This window comes from Phragmites australis, chromosome 12, assembly GCF_958298935.1.
Source record: "Phragmites australis chromosome 12, lpPhrAust1.1, whole genome shotgun sequence".
NCBI lineage: Eukaryota > Viridiplantae > Streptophyta > Magnoliopsida > Poales > Poaceae > Phragmites > Phragmites australis.
Window position 1 is genome coordinate 25,594,922 of NC_084932.1, and position 24,090 is coordinate 25,619,011.

The 24,090-nt window shown below is 48.2% G+C and overlaps 1 pseudogene; it reads right to left on the reverse strand.

Annotated features, from left to right (window-relative positions):
* Positions 1 to 9,858: 9,858 nt before the first annotated feature.
* On the reverse strand, positions 9,859 to 20,508 carry LOC133886444 (cysteine-rich receptor-like protein kinase 41; annotated as a pseudogene).
* Positions 20,509 to 24,090: the final 3,582 nt, after the last annotated feature.

The window sequence follows — 24,090 nt, forward strand, 5'->3', positions numbered from 1 at the left end:
GCCACGGACCGCTGCATCCGCTGGAGGATGTCATCCAGCATCAGCTGTAGGCTGGCCTGCGCGACCGAGGCGGCCTCGAGCTCCTCCTTCGCGATCCGTAGCTGTTCCTCGAGCCCCTGGCCCCCGACCGCGCCAGAAAAGCCGGCGCCGGGTGCATGGCTGGTGGCCAGCTTCACCTGCCCCGCCAGCTCGGACAGGGCTTCCTCGCGGGCGGCCAGCTCCGCCTCGGACTTGGCGATCCGCTCCTCCCTAGCAGCAGAGGCCTCCGCCGCCTCGGCAGCCTCCGACTCTCGGCGGGCCAGCAGGTCCTCCCGGGCGCCCAAGTCCTCCATCGTTATCTCGGCGTCAGTCTCCCGGATCGCGAGGTCCACCTCCCGGCGTTGGAGTTCCCCATCGACGTCCTGGAGTTCCGCCGCAAAGTGCTGGAGCTCGGCGTGGGTCCAGTCGACTTCGCTTTTCTGGTGAGCTAGGTCGGCCTGGAGAGCCTCCACTGCCCTCTCGTGATTCCCCACTGCCACCTCCCGCTCCTGCGCCTGCCTCTCCCTAGCAAGGGCCTCGGCAGCCTGCTGCCGCGACGCCTCAGCCAGGCGGGCGGCGTCTTCCCGCTCCCGCGCAACCTCCGCGCGGGTGTCCTCTAGAGTCTTCTGCTCCCGCACGACCTCTGCGCGGGTGTCCTCCAGAGTCCTCTGCTCCCGCGCGGCCTCCGCGCGGGCCTAGTCCAGGGCCTTTCGCCCTTCTTCGATGGCGCGCCGCTTGTCCTCATTGACGGCGCGCGCCGCGGCAACGCGGGAGTTGAAAACGCGCCAAGCCGCGGCGAGCTGCGCCCTCTCCATGACCAGCGCGGCGCACTCCGCCTCCCGCTGCGCCCTTTCCTCCGCCACGGCCGCCTCCAGCTGCCTGTTCACCTCCCGGGCGCTCTTAAGCACGACCGGGAGAGGTTCGGCGGGTTGCCTGGGTGGCGGCTGGGCGTCGGGCCCCCTGCGAGCCTCCCCCGGGGGGCTCGGGGTCCCCGAAAATTGCCACGTGGTCGCCAGCCCTGCGCTCGACGCCATTGGGACGGGCTCGGACGGCGCCGGGCGCTCGGGCGGCGGCTGCGTCTCTGTCTCGGCCGCCGCATCTGCCGGCCCCTTCTCGGCCGTCGCGTCCGCCGGCTCCAGCATCGCCGCCGCGTCCACTGGCTCCGGCTCTGCCGCCACGTTCGTTGGCTCTGGCTCCGCCGCCGCGTCCATCGGTCCCGTCTCTGCCGCCGCGTCCATCGGCCCCGTCTCCGCCGCCGCGCTCGCCAGCCCTGGCCCCGCCAGAGCGCTCGGTTCGGGCGCGCTCGGCTCAGGGGCTGGCGCCGGCCTCGGCGCCTCCGGCCGCCCCTGGCCTTCAGCGGCGCCCGTAAGCGGCCTGCAGAAGAAGGACGGAGATCAAAATCGAAATCCAGAACTTGGTTCGGGCAAAGCGCGCCCAAGAAAGATTGAAGGACAAGACTTACGCGGTCATGGGTCTTCGGTACTGCCATCGTGCTGCCGGAATCCTGAACTCCGGGATCGATGGTGCCGGCCCGGAGTCCTCCCTCCTCCTCTTCCGCTGGGGGTTCTGCGGGGGCGCCGTGTGGTCTCCGGGCGCCAGATCGGGTCCCATCCAAACAAGGCGTGGTTCCAGAACCGCAGATGCCACCCCCGCCGACAGCCCCGCGCTGGTCGCCTGGCCGTCCTGGCTTCCCCCCTCGCCTGGCAACGGCTACGGCGAGGACTCCGGCGCAGGAATAAAGAGCCAGGGGAGCTTCCCCCGGTCCTCCGGTGCCGGCGCCGCTCCACTGCCGGCGGTGCCTCCTCCTCCAGTGCAGCGGCTGCTACCCGCAGCTGCCCCACTGCTCGCCCGCGGCTCGCCGCTCGCGTCGCCCGGGCCACCAGTCCGCGCCGGACCGCTTGCGGCCTCCTCGTCGGTCGCCTCCTCCAATCCGGGGATCTCAGCGGCATCGGGACTCCGGCGCCTCGGCCGATCGACCAACCCCTGGGCGTCGAACTCCGGCAGCTTCGCCTGGATCGCCACCCGCTCAGGATTGGCGCAGAGTGCCATTTCTTTCCACGGGAGCTTCGCCCGGCTCATCTCATCCACCCCGGTCACCACCTGGAGCATGCCCTTCAACTCCGTCGTGCCCAGGTCCCAGTCGGCGCCGATCTGGGTCCGGGTGATGTCCTCAGGCCCGGTGTAGAACCAGCAGGGCCGGGCCCGCTCCCGCAGAGGCGCCAAGCGGCGGCGCAAGAAGTCCGCCACCACCATCACCGAGGTGAGCCCGGCGTCGCGCAGGAACCCGATGAGTTCGAAGACCGGCTCCAGCAGTGCATCCGACGGCGGCGGTACCTCCCAGGTTGCCTTTTGGGGCTCCGCCGCCACCTCCGGCAGGGTGAGACGGTCGTGGGGGTCGACGTCGACGTAGAACCAATCACACCGCCATTCCTCCCACTTGCTTCGCAGCACCTGGGGGATGTATCGCTCCCCCAGGCCGTCCCGCAATCGGAAGTTGCAGCAGCCCGCGACGTCCGCGGTGGAGTAGCCCCTCTTCTTCTCGGCAGATCGCAGCGCGAAGAAATGCCGGAAGAGTGTCACCGACGGCGCCACCCCCACAAACATCTCGCAGAAGTGGGCAAAGACCGCCAGGATGACGACCGAATTGGGGCTCAGGTGCACCAACTGAATTCCATAGGTGTCGAGGATTTGAAGAAAAAACGTGGAGAACAGCGGCACCAGCCCGGCCGCCACGAAAGAGGTGAACAGGACGATGCGCCCCGAGTGGGTCGTCACTGGCGGGAAGCTCGTCAGCGTCACCACCAGGGCCCCCTGCTGGCCCTCGGGAACCAACAACTTCCTGATCTTCCCCGCCACCTCTTCGTTCGTCAGGCGAGACTCCGGTAGCACGCCGTCCGGAGTCCTGTCGCGGCGGCTTCCTCCAGCTCTTGGCATTTCGTCGGGAGGGTGGGGAGATGGTCTGGACGGTGGGGAGGAAGAAGTGCTCTGATCGCCTAGGGAGATTCTAGGGGCTCAAGAGCGAGAAGAAGGCAAGGTTTGGATCGCAAGATGGCGTAAAGAGGGGGGCTGTTCGCTCCCCTCCTCCTTTTATACCTCAGGGAATTCAAACGACTCCTGCCACGGCGCACTCGGCGGGACATTTTTTTCCTCGATCGACGCAACCGCCAGGCGAGTCCCCCATAGATCGTGCGGTGTCAGCGGTTGCTAGGTGTATTTTCCTTGATTTACGCGACTGCCGCGCGTGCCGCCCGCCCCATCATCACGCGCCCCCCGTCCCGCTACCACACCCTTCGGGAGTTGTGTGGACGCGTGTCCGTTCAGCCCCCCGTTGTGCCGTACCAAAGACCCGGACTGAAGGGGCCACCTTTCTGAAAGCTTGCCACGCGGCATCCACGCCGGCTTCGGCCTCGTTCGCGACGAAGGGCCCATCCGCAGTCTCTGGGCCATCGCCTGCCAATGGGCCCGGGGGCTACTGTCGGTGTATCAGGAACCGGAGGTCCCCGAATCCCGAGGCCAGGCCGGCCGCCTGCCACATGGCGCCATCCCGCGAGGTCTCTCCTGTAGGATGGGAAAAGGCCAAGTCCCGGGAGAAGGTGCTCGGGGCCACGGTCGGTGGCCCCTGAGTCCCCCAGTTCCCCGATGATCCACGAAGCCTAAGTACCGGAAAGAAAGTACTCAGGGAGGTGTATGGTCACCCCCGAGCACCCTAGTCCCTCGACGTTCAGAAGAGCTAAGTTCCGGGAGAGAGTGCTCGGGGCTGCACGCGGCAGCCCCTGAGCACTCGGTTCACCGAGGGTCCGTGTAACAGTGCTCGGGAGAGAGTGCTCGGGGCTGCACGTGGCAGCCCCCGAGCACTCGGTTCCCCAGAGGTCCGTGCAAGAGTGCTCGGGAGAGAGTGCTCGGGGATGTAAACAGTACCCCCGAGCACTCGGTACCCCAACGACCCAGGAAGGCCCCTGAGGGGCCCACCGTCGAGGTGTCAACCGGATAAAGGTCCGATGCCGTATTTAATGAGCGTGCGTGGCCTGACATCTCCAACTGCTCCCGCCGCGCTCAGCGTCAGTTCCTGCCATATTCTGGCACAGAGGCGTGGGGTCATTAATTGCACGGGTCCTGTCCCGTGCCATCCGGCTCGTCTTGGGATAACTTCGTAAGGATCAAAGCGTTCCGTCTGCCGCGCTGCTGCGGCAGGGGAACAAGACAGGACGGGCACGCCGGGTTGCTCTGTGGCTGCCCGGTGGGCCCTCTCCACGGCGCCCGTTGCCAGGGCATTTATGGTGACGGGCGACCGGGCATGCGACGCATTTTCTACCCCCGGTCATTTCGCCCAGAAGAAATGATGACGCCCTTTCCATTCATGGTGTCTTGAAACTCGCGTCCCCTCCTTTCCGTTCGGGGTATGTCTCGGCTGGCGGGTACTTAAAGCCGCCGGCATCACAGAAGCAAAGATTCGAAGATCCAAAGTCAATCGAAGATCGACCCACCCTGAGGCTGGAGCTCAAAGATCGACCGATCGACGACAAGAAAAACAGAGACCAAGAGCTGATACAAAGAACACAGCACAAAAAGAAACACCGTGAGGGAGGCTGAGCCTAGTTCCAACCGAAGAACAAGGAGCTCCAAGCTCTTAGATAGGCCATTATTCTGTAACCAGCAGCATCCTTGAGGGACTTCCTCAGGACAGTTATAGCATCCATACAGGAGTAGGGTATTACGCCCCCGTGCGGCCCGAACCTGTCTAAACTCCGGTGCATTTACTCCTTCTTGCACTAGGTCCACTCCCCCACCACCGGCCGTTGCATTCATTCCCATTTATTTTTCCGATGAACTTATTCAGGATCATCCCCCCGGTCGAATCTCTAAAAAGGGGTCTCTCGGGATCCCTGCGACAGGAGTTAATCCTCCGACAGGGCTGCATCCAGAAGGCACCACCCATGGAGCTGTTTGACACCACGGTCCACATTGCCATCGGTGCCACGCGGGCCTTCTGCTCCTTGGGCTCGCCGCTGTCGTCGTTAGGATGCTGGTGTGCGATGTTGGAAGGCCGCAGAGCGGGAGGTGGAGGGGTGCGAGGTAGTGGAGTGGAGGGAGACAACGAGGGAGGAGAAGTTGGTTGGGATGGTGTCGGTGCTGGTGGCAGTGACGATGGCGGGCTCTGTCTGCTGCAGAAGCCACTCGATGGTCTCGTTGTTGGTCTTGTGCAGTGGTCGAGCTCCCGCGTGAGGCAGGGGAGGAGGTCGGCGCCCAACAGTGGGGAGGAGGTAGAGGAGGAGGCTGGCGCCTGGCGGTGGGGAGGAGGCAAGGGAGGAGGCCAATGGGGAGGGGCGGTGGGGAGGAGGCATGGGAGGAGGCCAATGGGGAGGGGCGGTGGGGAGGAGATAAGGTTGGATCTGGCGTGGGGGAAGAGATAAGGCGTGGCAGATGTGAGATAAGACTGAGCCAAGTGGAGCCGGACTTGAGGTTGTGAGCCAAAATCAGATCGATGAAAAAAATCGGGTTTGGTTGCCTTCACTACCGGTTGGTTCTGAAACCGGCACTGATGTATTAGTGCTAGTTCCCACCACGAACTGACACTGATAGTTGGTTTCAATGTTGGTTCTTAGTGGTTTAATCATTATCCATGCATAGGATATTAATAATCGGTACTAATACCTTTTCAGTTCCGGTTCCAGCACAACCGATACTGATGAGGTGCTATTTGTTGCATGTTTTGTAGTAGTGGACCGATAACGAGATGAGTCGTTGCTTTCTAGAGGAGAACAAGTGATTACATTGTCCCCGACAGTAATTTCACTGTCCTTGAGGGCTTGTACAACGCTTCTACTGTTTAGGCGGTTCAGGACAGTTGCTAACTGATCTTGACATGGTGGAGGTCGGCACATGTGAATGAGGGCGCTTGCAAAAGGCAGCGAGTGAGCCCTCATCCCATTAAGCTCATTTTGCAACAACAAAAAAACTGCACAAATTCACAATCTCACAAAATTGTCCCTCCTCTTGCCCATCACCACTAATGTCTGTCATTCTGGTCGCCAAATGTTTGCAATACAAGCCTGTGAAGAAAGGTGAATCCTCATCACAGTTGTCTTTGTTTCTCCTTTCTATTTTTGTTCCATGGTCTCTCTAGATCCAGAAACCAATGAGACAACACGCATATTTTGTCAACGACCTTCTACTATAGCTCTGGATTACTGAGGATGCTCAGCTGGTTGACGATTCCAGTAAGACGCATTGCTAAGTTGTCCAATGTCTCACTGTAGTGGAAGCCGATGCCTTTGTACTCCTTCCAGAGCTGTTGTGCCTTGGCCTTGCGCACTTGATTAATGCCGGCACGCATAGTCTTGATGGTATACCACGCCTTCTTAGTGCTCACCTTGACGGTGACTGTGGAGATCATCTTTGGCAGGATGGCCTCCATTGCCATCATGTCCTGCAGTTCCATGCTGCTAGTCTCGACAGTGTCCCAAAGACCGCGTACCTGCAACATTACTTTCATCAAGAGTGATTAGTCATCGTAGTTTGTGCGTGCCAGCGTAGGATACGTCGCCGATCCCCCAACCTCCCTCACCACACAATGTACCACCAGTTCACGGCCATTGCCATTGTCGTTGTTGTTGTTAACGCGAGTTCTAGGACCCGACCCGACATCACCTATGTTGTGGGGTATGTGAGCCGGTTCATGAAGTCTTCCCGAGAAGAGCATCTCATTGTGGTGAAGCACATCCTATGCTACATCGCCGCACGCTCAACTCGGGCTGTCATTTCTTCCTATGAAGCTGAGTACATCACCGCCTCCACAGTGACTGCCAAAGCGTTTGGCTTACTCAGTTGCTAGGCGAAATCCATGGTGACGAGCCAGCAACCGTCGTACTCAAGATAGACAACAAGTCAACCATCTCCCTTTGCAGGAATCCAGTGTTCCATGATTAGAGCAAGCACTTTGATACACGGTATCATTTCATCTAGAAATGCATCGAGGGAGGCAAGATCAACATCGAATCCATTAACACCAATGGGTAGCTAGCATACATTCTCACAAAGTCGCTTGGCCAGATCAAGTTCCAGGAGCTCTAAGCAAATATTGGCATCATTGAGATCTAGTAAGTGCACCAAGATTAGGAGGAGATTTGTTGTATATTTTAATCCTATGCGTTGTATCTGCTTATTTTTGTTTTGTTCGTTCAGAGCGCATGCCTTGCCCGTCTCTGTTTCCAGTCCATACAGCACGATTCAGGTGTGTGGGATGGTGCACACTTAGGGGACTAGGGGGCTATAGATCCAAATCCTTTGACTTTACTCCAGTAAAGTAAACAAAAACAAGCACAACAACGATGGATCTGACTTCACTCCGATGAAATCAGAGACAAACAGAAATTTGTGAGACGATGAACAACAGGCTGACATCGAACACAGTAGCAAGAGTGCTGTAGTGTCAAATGTTGTACTAATATTACTATTTATATGCTACTGTAGCATCACTACAGCATTAAATCCTACTCGATCATCTGAGATCAACGCCTCACGGTGATCCCGTTCCAGGGGGCCATACCGGTCACTTTTGTTAGCTCTATATATCTGGAAAGTAAAAACGAAAAAACGCAGCCAGTTAGCAAGCAGCACAAAAGAGCTCTGGTGTTCTGCTCTCTCTATTCGCGCGTTCCAGTGTGAAAGAGTGTGCGTTTCCAGGTGTTCGTGTGATGAGGCCGCGAGCAGGAGGTGCTGTCATAGAGCAGAGCACACATATAGTTTGTTTCACAATTGTAGTTTTCGTGCCTTTCATTAGTTTTCCCTGTATTAATCGATTAACGGTTTCAAGACTTTTTAGATAAAAAATGAACTGCTCCACATTAACCAGATCTAAAGCTACAAAAGAATAGAGGGAATAAGACGGTACTTTTTTTTTCTAATTGAAGTGAAATGTCACATATTCGCCACAAAATCATGTTGCCTGTATGCTCAAATTGAGTGATCAAAACAAGTGTTCAAGAGAACTCGGGACATTTCTCAGCAAACGATTTTGCAACTCAAGAGCAAAAGATGAGTAACCGAGAACAGTGAATACTTATGAATACTGACGGCTTGTTGCCGGCTGATTTCGAGATGGAGCTCGTCGTCAACGTGGCCAGCGACGGACGGCAAGGTCTTATAGGCCGGCGGCCGGTGACCAGCCGTGCCTCTCCCGTCTTCAAGCTTCACCACGCCATGTGACTCCTGCACTGAGCTCCATCTCTCCTTGGCCCGGCTCGGCCCCTGCGAAAAAGAAAGGCCAACAAATTCCAGGCGCGTGTGATTAATATATATTAGGCTTGAAAAATCATGAATGGAATTATCGGTTTGTATATCTCCCATCCATTGACTACTCGAGAAGATCGGAGGCGAGGGATCCGTTCACCATGGAGGAATAATGCCATAGTTGACTCCGATCCGTAGGATACGGGGGCATGCTGGCCACTTCGCATGGTAACGTAGGCGACGGAGGCGACGGGGACGGAGGGAGGGAGGAAGAGAGAGGAGCGAGATGCGGGCGCCTTCGGTCACCGGCGGCCGACGGACGCGGTGGGAGGGTGCGCGGGAGGACGCGAGCGGCTTACGCGTAAGAACGGATGTGGCTTGTGGCTTTGTGAGACTAGCCATCAGGCACTTATTCTACACTCGTGAAATCTATAATAGTGTGATGATGATAAAAAAATTATAGAAAAAGTAATTGAAAAATAAAAAAGTAAGGATGCAACTCTGCAGATGAAAGTAAATAATAGTGTATTAATACTTTTTAATGCTGATAGCACTTATTGATCACATGTTTTTAAATTGATTGGAAGTTCCTAAACAATTGAGAGAGAAGGAGACGAGAGACCAACTTTAATTGTGGATTGTTTGATTGTTACAGTGGAGATTATTCAAATCTACTATAACTCGTCTATTTTAAATAAATTGGGCTTATTAGGCTTGCTAAGTTAGTGGACTGGGTTGGGTGCATCTTAGTGTCTCATAAACTTGATTAATCTCATATAGACAGATGATATAAAAAAACTAATAATAAGAAGAAGAGCACATACTACCAAAAGTTTGCAAAATGTTCTCTCCCTTTTATCAGATACATGACATTCTAGTTGTCAGATTTAGGTCCTGTGCACACATTTATGTTTTCTCTCCTTTCAGGCCTCTTTGGAACAAAAGAAAAATAAAGGACTTTCAAAGTAATATAATCCTATAGGAAATATTTTTATGGAGCTCTTTGGAAAAAAGGATTGAACGTCTAGAATTTCTATGAAAATCGTATGGAATGGCTTGTTCTGTAGGAATTTTTTAGGATTTGTAGTATTAAGTCCAACGTCTTGGAATTTTTTTGTCTATCTCTCTTATGATTCCTATGTTTTTTCTGTGCTCTATCCAAACTATCATTCCTTCAATTTTCTTGTGTTTTTATATTCCATAAAATCTGAGATGCTAAGGTACTATACCACCGCTAAATTATGCCTTGAGAGGTTTTGGTAGGTACCTCCAAGGACCGTAAAAACACTCTTAATATCCATGGTAATAAGCAAGTATGTTTGATGGGCACGAGTTAAGAGCATAGCATGCATTATCAAAAAAATAAAAAAGCAATCAAAACCACAATCACGGATCAGGCCGTATCCACAGACCGTAGACACCACAACCCCGTGCTTCATCACTGAGCTGGACGGGCGAACAGAAATAGAAGAAAGCAAGCGAAGTTCTGGTAGCATCACCCCAATATATATGAACCATATATGTACATAAAAGATTGTACAATCGACAACATCTGAAAGTAAGTGCTCAGTAGTCAGGACACACATTTATATAGGATAACTTATGGTGAATCTACAATCTCCGAACCAGTGGCAAATCAGGTTTAGTGCCTTTGGCTCCGATGATATCAACAGCTGCAGCCTCGATTTCTGACACCAGTGTGCTCCCTCCGCCCTCAGCCGTGCACTTCTTCCAAGATCGCCGAATCATCCGAAGGTGTTCTGCAACTTCCTTCATTGTTGGTCTCTCATGTACTTCCCAACTAATACACTTCAGTGCTAGCCTCCCGATCTCTTCGAGGACAGCGATATCTTCATCAGCTATTTTTTTATGGAATAAACATCAGATGTGCGCATCATTGTATTAAGATGGAATATGAATTCAATGTTGTACAATACAACGGCCTTAATCGGGCCAAGATATGCAGAAAATTTAAAAGGAGATTACAAAATTCTCAAACAACCATAACAATAAAATGTTAACAGGGTGCTGATGAGGCAACGGTGCCGAAGGAGCATAGCCGTTCCATTAGTACGCTAAGTTGTTTTGCACCTGCTTCACACCATCGATCAACGTCGTCCCAGATCATGGAGACCAAGGAGTCGATGGAGATACGGTTATTGTTGAATATGATGTTGTTCCTCGACAACCAAATCCTCCAGCAGCTAAGTAGAATCATCGAGTCTAGTCCTTTCCTGAAGACTGAGCCCACCCTTTCACAGAGGTGAAGCCACCATTGAAGGATTGAAGAGTCTGTCTGGGGCGTCTAAACCCCTAACACACGACACCACGCCTGTCTTGCAAAATTGCAGTGCAGTAGAAGGTGATCCATCGTTTCCGGTAACTGAGAGCAATGTGTGCATAAGTCTTCATCCTGGAGACCATGCCGGTGTCTTCTAATAGCCGTCCAGAGCCGACCTCGAAACATCAGCCAAGCAAAAAACCTGACTTTAGCTGGTGCCCAAGACCTCCAAATCAGATTGGCCCCCTCGAAGCGGATACTCCCTTCAAACATAAGACGATAAACTAAGCGTTCAGAGTAGATGTCGGAAGAAGACCATTTCCAAATGACTCAGTCTTCATTGGCACACAGGTTGACAGAATCAAGTTGTTCCCATAAGTGCAAATATTGGGCTATAGCCGAGATGGATATGGATAAGGGTCCACTGATATCCTTGATCCATTTCCAGTTGCTCAGGGCATCATAAATTGTTCTGCTCTTGCAAACCGAAGGGGCGACACAACCGAAGAGCTGTGGGGCGATGAATTTGATTGATCGGCCCTCAAGCCAAGCATCAGTCCAGAACATGGTCGATTTGTTGTTGCCAATTACAAAGGAAGTGGAAGCATAAAAAAATCAATAACCTCTTTCTCATGTCTCATCGGTAGAGCGGCCCAGGGTTTAGACAGATGGCTTCGCTGCCACCATAGCCACCTTAAACGCAGAGCCACACCGGCCAAACGAAGGTTCAGAATACCCATGCCTCCATACTCGGTCGGTAGACACACAATAGCCTAAGCAACCGATCTACGGTCCCCAGACATAGCATTGTCATTTGCCCAAAGAAATGGCTTCCTTAATTTGTCGATCTCCTTGATCACCCAAGGCTGGACCTTGATGGCAACGAGAGTGTGTATTGGAATGGAGGAAAGCACCATCTTGACAAGGGTAGCCCTGCTCGGTTTGGAGATAAGTTTAGCTTGCCACACCGGAAGCTTAGAAGCAACTTTGTCCACTAAAGGTTAGAGATGAGACTTCTGCAGTCTGCCCGTTGACAGAGGAACACCAAGATACTAAATGGGGAATGAACTCAGCCCGCAAGGAAGTGAATCCTGGAGAACTGCTATGTCTTCATCAGAGCAGCTAATAGGGATTGCCGCAAATTTGAGCAAATTCATTTTCAGCCCAGAAACAACACTGAAGGAATCGATGATGGTTAGATGAGCATGGATATCAGAAGGTGTTGGCGAGAAGAAGAGAACTGCATCGTCCGCATAGAAAGAGCAACGATGAGAGATCGCTCCATGGCCCACATTGTCCAGGACACCAGCCTCACCTGCAGCAGGGAGAATGTGGTTGAAGGTATCTATGACAAGCACGAAGAGGAAAGGAGATACGAGTCCCCTTGCCTCAGACCTCTTGCGTGAAATAGAGAAGGATCTAAAACACTGTTAAGAAGGATCCGTGTTGAAGAAGATCCGATGATACCCACAATCTAGTTGCACCATATAGGACCGAATCCCCTAGCACGAAGGACCTCCAAAAGGAATGGCCAGTTGACAGAATCGAACGCTTTGGATGTGTCTAGCTTGAACAAAACTTTAGGCCATTTTGCTTTCTTGGGAAGCTTGGTAGTCGAATATTGGACTAGTTTGAAATTGTCATGGATCGAACATCCAACGATGAACGCACTTTGGCTGGACGAGATCAACGAAGATATCCTTGGTGCGAGCTGGAGAGACAACGCCTTCGTGATAAGCTTGCCGACGCTATGAATTAAACTTATGGGCCGAAAATTAGAAGGTGTTGAAGCCTCTATTTTCTTAGGCAACAAGGTGATGAGAGCATTATTTAGACGATCCAACCCCCTTCCGTCACCCAATCCAAAGGCACAAATGGCAACGGTCACATCTTTGCAGATAACCGGCCAAGCAGCAAGATAAAACTCCGTCGTGAACCCGTCCGGACCGGGAGACTTGTTCGGAGGCAAGCGCATGATAGCATTAACGATTTCAGCCTCCGAGAACGGGCTGTCCAGGGCCTGCAGGTCAAGCGGTCTAATATCGATCGCTTGGAGATCTAAGGAGAACTCCCTAGATTGAGAAGTGCCGAGAATAGAGCTAAAGTGCTTGAACATAGTCATCTCCATCTCCGTATGAGAGGAGATGGAACCATCGGCTGAGGAGAGGAAGGTGACAGTGTTCTTGCACGCTCAGTAATTGGCAAAGGAATGAAAGAGACGTGTGCTTGCATCACCATCCCGCAGCCAGGCCACCTGGGACCTGCATCGAGCAATCGTTCGCTCCAGGGAAGCCAAGCCAATACAGAGGAGCTTAAGGTGCTTGCGTAGATCGGACTCCGCAAACGTGAGCGCTCTGGACTCCTAGGCAGCATCAAAGCGAGAGATGACCTCCCGCGCAATAAGGAGTTGCTCGTTGATATTCCCAAAAGATTTGCTACTCCAACGTTGGAGTTCTTTCACAGTGCACCGGAGCAACAAGTCCAGCCGAATAAGAGGTGGAGAAGAATCCTCGACAGGAGATAGACTCCAATCACTCCTCACAACCGTGAGGAAGCCACGCACCTTGGGCCAAAAGGATTCGAACTGGAACCGGCGCTACTTCACAGAGCAGATGGAGGTAGAGAGCAACAAGGGGCTATGGTCGGAGCACTCAGAGGACAGGGCCTGTAAAAAACAGTTTGGGGACATACCATCCCAATCTGAGGTGACCAATGCCCTGTCGAGTCTGACGAGAGTGGGAGAAGCACGCTCGTTGGACCAAGTGTAACAACAGCCGAACATATGCAAGTCTTTGAGTTCCAAACCATTAATGAATCTTTGGAATCTGGAGATGGATCGCAAATTGAGGCGGCTGTTGTTCTTGTCCGCAGCCGAGCACATCATGTTGAAGTCGCTAATCAACAACCAAGGTCCCGAAGACAGAGCACGAACATCAATTAGTTCGGCCAGGAATTCGTCCTTCAAGCTAGCCATAAACGGCGGTTAAATGATAGGACCCCTCGTCAGAACAGACCTGCACTGTGGCCAAGAACCGAAGCACCCATGCAGCAACTAGAGATAAGGGTTGACGACAAGCCACCATGATACCTCCCCTAGTATCGGTCGATGGCGAAAAGGTATACACGGAAAACGTCGGGACACAAATTTCTTTCATTAGTAAGGGGTTGAGTAACATCTAGCTTCGTTTCAAGTAGGCAAACAACCGAAGCGCTATGATTACTGATCAATGTTCTAACAATGTCGCAGCGGCCTCTACAATTGAGCCCCCGGACACTCCAACTAAGGATGTTGTAGTTGTATATGTTCTGCATGTAAACGATGAAAACTGCGATGGAGGGAAGCTCCTTAGCAATCTGGGCACTCTGGTGCCAGTTCAGCAGAGAAAGTTGCCAAGCCCTGGGCAAGGAATAACTCCCTGATGACTCGAATGTGTTGTTCAGAAAGGGGTTGATCGAAGAGCTTGATATAAGCCTGATGGAGGCGCGGAGATATGGCCTCGCCTTCTTTAAGAAGCCCAAGCCTGCGCATGAGAAGGAGTTCACCACGTTTGGATGGCCAAACGGATGAGAGGCTAGGCTGCGCAGCGAGGTGCTTGCTTCTTCTCAGAGCGCGATCAGAGCAAGCCGAGTGATGATTCCTGTGGGGCGACGATGCCAGGGGAGCAGGAATCTCCCGACACAACCTCTGAAGGAAGGACCGAACCGAGAATCAATCGTGGAGCTCACGTGAGTCCCCCTGGGAACTTTACTACTATGATCTTCAACGTTTTCGGCGGCAACCGCGACAGAGTCTTGTTGACTATCCGACAACATTCGCGACAGCGACCAGACCTTGTATTTGAGCGGCAGCCCATAGAACGAGCGGGCGATCTAGACACGCGTCCCGCAGCGCTCAAGCCACCAGGCGTATGTCCACCAAGAACTGGGCTAGAGTGAATGGCGTCCGTAGCAAGTCCACGGTCCATGGTAGCTGGAGCAGTCGAACTACACCTCGTGAGGTCACCACCCACACAGCCACGGCAACGGCGCCACGAGTAGACAAGCGTGACAGGGCGACGCGCCAAAGGATTCTCATCGAAAAATGCCCTTCCACTGTTATCCGCCTCGTGAGCTGCGATGAATTGGACGATGAGGTGATGATGATCCGCGTAAGATATAAAGTTCTTCCTACTAATGAGTGCCAAGAGAAGAACACCAAACTGGTACACATCGGTTTTGACTTTTAGCATACAGACTGATCAGGAACTGGATCATCGTACAACCCGCTTGCAGGAAGGCGGCTGCTAAGGCCAACTCCAACGGAGCCTTCAAATTTGCAAATTCCAGTGCTACAGTGCTTTGCGGTGACTGTAGCACTGGAAATTATCTCCAGACTCTATCTAGTGCTACAGTACACTACAGTGTTACGAAGGGAGAAGATGGATCTATGCTGTAGCAACACTGTAGCAGTGTGCAGACATAGGGTAACAGTGGGTCCGGAGGGAGGAAAAGAGTAGTAGAAGGTAAGAAATAGGGTAGCTGTTGAAGATGAAAAAATAAGAGATGCTATAATAGTATTTTTGAAGATAAAAATTTAAGGTAGCTGCTGAAGATGATCTAATTACATTATCACCAGCAGTAACTTTACTCTCCTTGATAAGCCTCCTTGCCCATGAACAACCTGTGAGCTTTGGCATGAAGTTATCATCGAGAAGTATCTTGGATGGTACAATATAACCATGTCTGATGATACCAGTTTCTGAGGAATGGAGGTATTGTAATGCTTCTGCAGTCTTAATTGCAATCTTCACACGTAAATCTAGCGGAAAATCTTTGTGGGCGTACGTCAGAGAGGCTACCTTTAGCAGCGTACTCATATACGTACGAAAATTGGAGTATCGGCATCCAAGCAACAACCCAAAAGTTTGACGATGTTCTTATGGACGATTTGAGACAGGATTATCCCTCCATTGATAAATGCCTTTTTAAAGTCCTCAAGTAGCTCAAAAAATTTCCTCACAGTCACCACCGTATTGTCCTCAAGTGTTCCTTTATAAACATTAGCTGAAGTACCTCCACAAGATAGATATGAGTAATTCTGTGTGACTTCATTTAGTTCCTCCATTATGAAAATTCTTACATTACTGAGTTCGGGTAGAATCTTTACTACTAGAGAAATAATTTATACATATGGTTCGAAAAACTTACGTGGAAGACTTTCGAACCGTATGCACTAAAGAGTCTGTACAAATCAGATTTGTACATACGAGTTTTGATCCGTCTATACAAATGATTAATATAGACGGTTCTAAATTAGAACCATTTACTAAGTTTTTAGAATTTAAAAAAAATCTAAAAAATAATTTTTCTACCCACACCAGCCCTCTAATGTTATTATATAGGTGCGGTCACAAGTCACACGATTTTTCACATGAAATAACATGCGTACATTTTCCGAGAGTTAAACCCACAACCTGTAACCTCGTGTGAAGCTTTCTTACCATCTCACCTATCATTGAATGTTGAACATTACATAAAAATAATCTATATAACAGATACGCTCCAAACGAATAGAACACTAATAGTACATATAGTTCCAAGTACTATTACTGTCTATAGTATAAACGGTTCTAAATTAGAACCATCTATATAAATGAAACGGTACAGACGATTCTAGTTTGGAACTATCTGTACTATTAGTACAAACGGTTATAGTTTGTAACAGTCTGTACTATAGCGTCTCACTTTGTTGTAACTGCACATTATCATTTTCTTAGACGGTTCTAATTTAGAGTCGTCTGTGGTATCCTTTATACAAACGGCTTCATAGATCTGTTTGCACAGAGACGTCATGCTAAATGGATTCTATAATAGTGCTTATAATTGCTAGAATTTCTATTGAAAAAGCCCAAACTCTTCTTAAGCTGCACCATAGAATTAAAGCTGGGCATGCTTATGAGTTATGTCTTGCTCGTAGTTTTTAGCCATGCATGGTGTGTTGCCAAAATGGATTCAGAATTTTTTTCATGGCTGCCCTTTAGGACTTTTTTAAACATACGAAGGCGTTTTGCCACATCATTCATTTGAGGACGTTTATCAATGTCCAGTGTCAGGCATTCAGTTGCCAATTTCGCCATTTCTGTAAGAATCTTCAGATTGTTGTCATTTGCTATTGCTACATCAAATAGTTCCCTCAACCCTCTCCCATTTGCAAAGGCTTTATTGAAAGATCTAATGAGGTCAATGCCACCTTGTTTGACCCTTTTTCTAGCTATTAGTTCCAAGAGAACTACTCCAAAACTATAAACATCACTCCTCGTGGTAAGACACCCCTCATGAAAATATACAGGATCCATGTAACCTAAACTTCCTTTTAAACTCGTAGTGAACTGGGTGCTGCCACCGAAAAGAAGCCTTAGACAGTCCGAAATCCGATACTTTTGTTGTAAGATTGTCATCTAGAAGTATGTTGGCAGGCTTAATATCACCATGATAAATAAGGCTGTCACCTGATAAATGCATCGAATGCATGTAGCTCAATGCTTCTGCACACCCTATAGCAATACCCAATCTTTTTTTTCACAGTCGAGGTCCACACCCTCAGCATAGAGGACTGAGAGCACCTCAGGAGGCAACCGATGGCTGCCAAGAGGCTGAGACGAGGCCGCAAAGGGGTGATGCTCCAACGTGCGCAAGCCCGGATTCGAGCCCGGCGGGTCTGCTCCTCACCGGGAGACGGTACCAACTGAGCTAAGCTCGGCTTGCACCCGGCTTGCAATACCCAATCTTATATCCAAAGGGATGGAAATGTTACTGCCGTGGAGTATGACATCGAGGTTTCCTTTAGAGATATACTCTGTTACCAACATTAGAGTACTTACACCAATACAATAGCCTATAAGCTTCACCACGTTCTTGTGGCTCATTTGACTATGGATACTTCTTCCACGAACTCTTTTTTTAAGCCTACAAAGATATATCTCTTCACTGCAAGTAGATCGTAGTCACCATCAAGGATCCCTCTAAAGACTTCTCAAAAACCACCTTTTCCAATAAGAGTGCTATAGTTGTTAGTAATTCTTTTAATTTCATCTTCTGTGAAAATCCTAATATCTTTATTGTTGTCTACTGTCCACTCTACCTTGTCATGACCTTGGATGAAAGCTTCAGCCGGTAGTGTTGTGCCCCCCCCCCCCCCTTCTACTCCGGCCCCGTCCTCCCTCTGTCTTTCCTCTCTGTCCTCGATCTCTCATCTCTCTCCCACTCAATACATGCATACAATGAGACATGTAATGTAAATGAATACCTTTATGCTGACGAGGGAGGGAGTAGGGAGGTTGTCAAAAGAGTGAGATAACCATGAAGAAGTTAATAGATAGAATGCATATACATATAATATTGTAAATGAGTACGTTACGACCACATTTGACAAAAAAAAAAGTCACATCTCACATAGTAAAATAGGAATAAAGGTGCTGTCAATTGACACACTAATCTTACAAGTCACATCATCTTACACAGCAAAATAATAATGATTACAACTAGAACTAGGATTATGACATCTTTACACGTGAAATCACACTTCTTATTTTCGAAGTTAGCCAATTTTAGCTCGGCTTGGATGACTTGACTGTTGTATGCTGCAACAGCTTCATGTTTGGACTTGTATCCTTTGTAATATATTCCTTTGAATCCATTAACTTGTGCGTGGTATTCCTCCCAACTGAAGAACACTCCACTTTACCGATCACGATGAACAACATACCATATCATAGCAGTCCTAAATTTCAAAGAATATGTAAAAATGATATACTACAAACCATAGTAACACCAAAGAATGTTCTTGCAAGAAACTATTAGACACAGTGGCTCTAGCAAATGGCATTATTAGGACTTCAGTACTGACTACATGTTCAGAGAGAAAGCATTGTTTTCAGAGAAATTGCTCTCTGAACTAGTAGGACTGGCACATAAATGCGACCTTGAGAAGAACGCTTCCTCTCTGAACATGTAATCAGTACTAAAGTCCTAGAAGTAATAAAGAAATACGGTCTTGAACCATATCATCATCGCCACTATTTTATTGTATTTCAAAAGAAGAAAACCAACAAAGAGTCTATTATTTGATTGATCCGCGTCAGATTATGAATATAATTATATACGACTGCAGGCTCAACTGGGATAGTGAAAAGACGTGCATGGTGCATGTATAATAACCATCTCAGTAGAACTTTGCAGTCATATGTATGGTAAATAGTTCTCCAATTTCATCATTTGCAGCAAACTAAAATAAGTAAGAAAATAGTACAGTTAAGATATGCAGAAACAAGAGATACAACTTTGATATAAAATTGATATGCAAAAAAGGTCATTAACAAGGCTCCATGATCTTCATCACATCAGATGTTCAATCTTGTTCTGTTACACAAGCACTTGGCATAACCTTAACATTTATACCAATATTTCTATCCAACAATTAGCATCCTCCAAACTCATACCAGTGTTTACCATTTTATGGCTATCACCCCAGCAATCAAAACATGAAACTATCCCAGAGGAATTCTTATCTAGATAAATGATAATGTGCATCGCATTACAGTGACAAGCATTCCTCATTCAAAGTTTCAAACTACACCATAAAACTTCCGTTCTAGACATTTTCCCCCTTGACAATTGCAAAACTGCATAAGCCAAGGATTTGCAGCTAAATGTGCAAACAGACATCAACACTTCTACTCCTACAAGAACATACATTTTGCTTGTTCCAACATTACACCCCCAAACTGGAGCTAAATTACTCTAGTATCATTTCAGCAATACTAGAGGCATATATAGACCAGTACCGTTGGATGTTCAACAATAGCTCAGGGCGGCAAATATCGCCACAACTTTAGGAACTCCCAAAAGGAGAGGAGAGGAGAGGAGAGGAGGAGGATGGTGGGAGATGTTGTCAATAACCTTGCGATGGCGGGGCTCCGGGACGGGGATTACAGGCTCTGAGGACGGTGGGGCTCCGAGAAGGGGAGGCCGGGGCGGGGGTGTCGGGGGGGAGGGAGGGCTTGAGGAAGGGAAAAAAATTTCTAAGTGTCAGAGGACGCGAGGCGTCGAGCAATTTTATAGGGGAAGGACATTCACTGCCGGCTGAAGAAGTCCACCGATAGTGAAAGGGGACATTCACTGCCAGCTGAATAGGACAACCGACAGTGAAAGGGGTTTCGCTGCCAGCCCAAAGTCCACCAATGAGTATTTGTTAGTGCTGTCCTTAGAAATTTTCTTTATTATTCAACCCCTGAAAAATAAAAAATAAATACGTTCATACCTAAAGTTTCTATATTGAAGGTTGCTAATTAAATAAAATATAAAAAATACAACTGGATCTTGCTACACACCTAAATGTCATGGGTAATTTTTCTAATTCATTAAAAATCAAAAATAAATATGCTCATACCTAAAGTTTCTATATTGTAGACTTCTAAATTTATTCCTATATTTCTGAAATGGCTCTGTTAGCTCGAGGTAGAAAGAGGTGGGGAAGAAGAGGAAGAGGACATCACTGCCAACACTGCCGGTCAGTGAATTCAGCGGGCAGTGATGAGGGTGCTGGGTATCACTGCTGGCTCAATCCATCAGCCGGCAGTGATGACCCTTATCACTGCCATAAGACACGATGGCTGATTCATCCCGTGCAGCTTATGAACGTACAGTGATGCCCCATCACTGCCAGCCCATGAGGAACCGGTAGTGATAGGACGGCATATAAGCCCAATTCTGTAGTAGTGTTTGGAGAGACGGGGACCTCGATGATGATGGCGTGACCACGAGCACCGGCGCTGCAGCCATGATGGGAGATGCATTGACAGACACATTCTCGGTGGTGTGACGGGCTCATGCTTGCGGATGACGAGCCGACGACGACGATCCAGCGTGATGACAATGACGGACGGTGCGCTCAGAAGGCCACAGGTGAGGGCCATGTCGATGAGCGCGTCGCGTCCAGCCATGAAGCTATCGGAGGAGAGGAGGCGCCGGAGAGGTCGAAGCCAAGGTGGTGAAGTTTGAAGCCGAGGAACGTTGATGGGTTGGTAGGGCAATACAAACTGATCTATGATCGGAAAAAAATAGAAAAAACCTAATCTGAAGATGATGGGGGAAAACTCTAATTTGTGGTAGCCGATATTTGGATCGGCGACACGAACACTAAACTACGGGTTGCGCAGCCCCTGATGGAGATTATGGGGATTGATCTCCCCGGGGGCGACGTATTGGAAGCGATTTAGTAGCTCGGTTGAGGAACGAAACCCTCTGATACCATGTTGGCGGTGATAATTCATGTAACTGATTGATTGATTTTATAAGTCACAAGAGATTACACATATATATAGCCAGCTATAGCTAATGAGAATCATAACTAATGTGAACACTAAGCCGATGTAAACACAAGGTGTGAATACGAGGTGTGAATATGACATCTCTAACAGTTTGATTTCACAAACGGGTGGAAGAGGTCTACACAGCCATTCCATCTCACAATTTGGATACATGATTGATTTCTCAAAGCGAGGATTTCTTGCCTAAAGCACTGATCTTTAAGGCTGTAAGACCCAAGGGTTAGGTCATTGGTTGTGAAATCAAATGTCTCCAGAACCTTTTTGATAAACAAAGGAATAGCTGGAGAGAAATTGTAACGTTTCTCACAGAGTGGTTTTCACAACTGGAGAAGCGTAAAGTTCAGACCGGATCTCCTCCTGATTTCTTCCTAAAAAAAGGATGAAAAGAAAAAGAAAAACAACTTGAGAGAGCAAGGGGTGTGCGATGGAAGGTGCAATACATACCAGGCACCTCAGTGGCATATTTCCTCTGATATCCTCCAAGACCTTTCTGGACGACTGACCGATGGTTTTTTCCTAACACCTGCAGAAGGCTAAAATAGTACGAAGCGCCAGTTCGTTGACTCTGCATATTAGTTAACTTATCTTGTAACGGCACTGCATATGGAATATTGTAAAGAATTCAAGTAGTGTTTTTGGTTGGGAACTTGATATGAGTTGTCCGGTACAGCAATGCTAGTATCCACTGTGTCGCAGGCCATCATCCATAGGCACTAATATTAATAGCACTAATATTTGAAACATATTTTCAGGCACCATAAAATTCAATTTACTGCAATATTTTCCGTACAGACCCCACTTAACTTGTTTAACAGTTATTTTTCATGCTTTCCTTTCTCTATACATTCAACTGGAGGGAGTATGCATGGTTCGTTACTCACGTTAGGCGATCATTACATCTATTCACATTATGTATGCATGATTGAATGTAACTCCACCAAAAAGGATTTCTAGCCTAGCAATCTGATATTTGCGAACTAGAGGATTAGGTCGTCGGTTGCGGAATCAACTGTTCTAAACTTATTTCTATATACAAATACAGCAGAATAGCCCATATTACCCCACCCACTTTCTAAATATACAATTGCGTATTAATTATCAACAGCCTCATATTATACTTAACTATAGAAGATATATGTTGAAGAGAAATTCTATCATATCTCACAGAAATTTTTTCGAAACTCGGGAGCAAGAGGAGTGTGATGGAAACTACCAATGACGCTGAACATACCGTGCACCTCAGCGATAGGCGTCCACCGATTTCAGCATGAAAATTATCATCGACGTCGGCGAATGGAGATGGCTGCAAGAAACTGTATGGTCGATAGAGCTTTTATTCGAAAGAAAATTCTATAAGATCTGATCTAATATAAAAATCTCTTCTTATATATGTCACGTGTCCTCTTCTTTCCTTTCAATTACATATATCAGCCGTTGAATCAGATAATAACAGTATAAATCAGAATCTTATAAAAAAATTTCAATAAGGAATCTCATATAATTTCATTCACTTTTCTCCCCGAGACTTCACCGGTGTGCACCTGCTCTGATGACTATTCCTATCTCTCAGAATGGTACCTTCTAGACGTTATATATTCAGACTGCACATGCAAGAGTTGACCAGTCAACTTTGAACGGTCCAAAGATGGATGGTTAGACACGAATCAAATTAAAAAGACCTACTCGTTTGGTTGACTTATCTTATGGAATCAGCCAGATGATTAACACATCGTTTGAGTGCAGTGATGCTTGTGCTGCAAGCTGCATTGTAGGCCATCACTTCCGGAACTGGCCCATAGGCAGTAGATTGCTAATAGTCAAAATCATTTTTTTAAGGACTCCAGTAGGTGAATCCCCTACTGTAAGGTGTTTATTTTATATGAATTAATTTATGAACCAAATATGAATCCCTCTCCAATTACAAAAGAACTCGTATCTTCTCTCTCTAAAATATACTCCCTCTTCTAAGAAAGAAATTTGCCACAACTCAATCTTCTTAAGTTGTGTCTCTTCCTACCTGATTAACTCTGATGTTCTCCTAAACCACCCATTGTAGCTAATGAATAAAGAGACCAAGTCTTTGAAACTGTAGCGCAATTAAATAAGCGTTCTAGAAAGCTGAAGGCAATTTCTTCTTTTGAAATCCTCCAACATAAAATAAAACGGAACCCTTATTAATCCTAAAATATCAAATCATAAAGAACCGAGTGGGGGCAGTGAGCCGGTCATGGGCCGTTTCGAGATCGTCGGAGTAGTACCGGAGTTGAAGGAAGCGTCCTGGGACGGAGGACGATGGAGACGCGGGTGCCGTCGACGAGGGCGCCGTCGGGAGTAGGCAGGCGGAGCTGGACAGCGAGCCACGGGACAGGAGACGGACGGTGGCGCGCGGTGCTCGCCTCGCTGCTTCGGCGGTGCGAAGACGTCGGTGAGGGGGCCGAGCGTGCTGCGTGCAACGGGAGCCGAGCCGTGGGGGTGAGGGAGGGAGGAAGCAACAAGGAAAGCGAAGTAACCTGGGAGCACATGTGGATATCCGTCGTGAATCGGTATAACTTAGTTCCTTCGATTATAAATATTTATTATTTTAATAAAATATATATTTATCACTTTAATTAAAATATGATCAAAATTTTAAAACTTTAATCATTAATAACTCTTAAAATATTCAGTTTGAAAACATAAAATAACACTCATAGATTTATCTTAATAAATACTTTTATAATATTATATTTTTATTGAATTTTATAATAATAATTTAATAAAAATATTAGTCAAAATTGCATGTCAAATACCGTGAAAAATTAAAAATAACAAATATTTATGATCGGATGGAGTAATTAACTAACTAGTCATTTTGATCTCAAATAACTAGTTAGTCAATCAAGTTATATTAGTGTGGATCCACAGATCGCTTCACATATATCTTTAGACCATGTTTAGAGATACAAATTTTGTATTTTTTATCATTAGATCAACCTAAAACTAAAAAATTAAATTAAAAATTCACTCCACCTAATTAAGCTACAACCTTATTTAGTGGTTGCTACATTTTTTCTAATACTTAATCATACTGTTCATTGGTTACACTAGGTAGTTGAGGAGACAAACGAGCTGAATGGGCACATCTTTGTTGAAGTACAGGGGCATATGATGACTTTACTTGATAGCCGTGCATAAAGTTAAAAAACAAATAATTTA